The sequence below is a fragment of the Lemur catta genome, chromosome 1, assembly GCF_020740605.2.
Source record: "Lemur catta isolate mLemCat1 chromosome 1, mLemCat1.pri, whole genome shotgun sequence".
Lineage (NCBI taxonomy): Eukaryota > Metazoa > Chordata > Mammalia > Primates > Lemuridae > Lemur > Lemur catta.
This window is the reverse complement of record NC_059128.1, coordinates 110,095,791-110,097,614: the sequence shown is the minus strand read 5'-3', so window position 1 is coordinate 110,097,614 and position 1,824 is coordinate 110,095,791.

Below are 1,824 nucleotides of genomic sequence, written 5' to 3'. Positions count from 1 at the left end.
GCGGCCCCGCCCCGCCTGCCGGGCCCGCCCCCACGCGTCGTCGCCAATGGGAGCCCCGAGCGGGCCGGGGGCGGGGCTAGGGGCGGGGCCTGGCCCGGGTTGGGGTGGGGCCCCTACCTTTGTCTCCAGTCTTGGCTCTCAGCAGACCCTCTTGGTGTGTGCTGCTGGCTAGGAGAGAGCTGCTTGTCATTCATTCATTCATCCATCCATTCATTTGTTCATCAAATAAATACTGAGCACCGACCGTGTGCCACTGAACAGACAAAAAGATGCTATTTTCCATTCACCAGATTGGCAAGAATTTTATCGTTTGGTGACATTAAATGGAGTGAGCAAATGCTTCAGGGCAGAATGTTTTGTGGCAGAAAGAGTAAAACCAAACCATGTTCACCCTGTGCAATTAATTCCTCTCTGGCATTGACCCTAGAGAAGCCATTGAAGGTGTGGGTGCATGGTGTGTACGCACTAAGGGATGTTACCTGCAGCCTTGATAGTTATTGTGGAAAATGGGTGAGGACACACGCGTCCATCAACAGGGGGAGTGGATACAACCCGAGGATACGGTCACAGGAGAGAATTTACCATGCAGCGGGTAAAAACCATGCAGTCATCAGGAAAAGGCAAATTAAAACTTCCATGAGATACCACTGCACACCCACCCAAATAGCTAAAATCAAAAAGACTGACCATACTAAGTGTTGACGAGGATCTGGCACAAGTGGGGCTCTCTTACACTGCGTTTGGGAATGTAAAATAGCAAAACCATTTGGAAAAAGGTCAGGCAGTCTCTTGTAAAGTTAATGACCTAGACATTCCACTCCTAGGTATTTACCCAAGAAAGGCATAAACAAAGAAAAGGAAACATTCCATAGAGACTCTTACATGAATGTTCATAGCAACTTTATAGTAGTTTTATTCATAATGGCCAAAAGCTGCAAGCAACCCAAATGCCCATCAACAGGCGATTAAGCAAATCATTGAATTTTCTTTGGCAGTAAGGAATGAACTATTGAAATGCTCAATAATATGGATGAATCTCCCCCCCCAAAAAACCATTATGTTGAGTGAAAGAGGCCAGATGCTGTTTAATAAAGTTGTAGGACAAGAATAACTAATCAACCCGGGGTAACAGAATACAGATAAGTGGTTCCCTTTAGGAACAGTAGTAACTGCCAGGACCACAGGTGTGGCTTCTGGGGAACAGGAAACAAGTTTGTGGTTACACAGTTTGGTTTAGCTTGTGAATACTTGACTTCTGCCTTTTTAAAATATATGTTACAGGTTTTTTTTTAATTTTTTGAGACAAAGTCTCAATCTATTGCCCAGGATAGAGTGCTATGGCATCACCCTAGCTCACAGCAACCTCAAACTCCTGGGCTCAAGGGATCCTCCTGCCTCAGCCTCCTGAGTAGCTGGAACTACAGGTGTGTGCCACCATGCCCGGCTAATTTTTTCTATTTTTAGTAGAGACGGGTTCTCACTCTTGCTCAGGCTGCTCTCAAATTCCTTACCTCAAGCAATCCTCCTCCCTCGGCCTCCCACAATGCTAGAATTACAGGCATGAGCCACCGAGCCTGGCTTATGTTACATTTTTAAACGGAATTTTTTAAATAGTTTAAAAAAGAAGGAGGTGGCCCTGCAGGTTCTAACAAGAGTGAATGTTTATAGTGAGCTTAGTCAGTATCTGGCAAGGTATTAAGTACTTTATGTTAAATCTTTATATTAATTGTCCAGTTGGAGAAAGTGACACAGAGAGATTAAGCAATTTACCCATTGTCACACAGTAAGTATGGGGCTGTGCAAGGACTTGAACCCAGGAAGTCT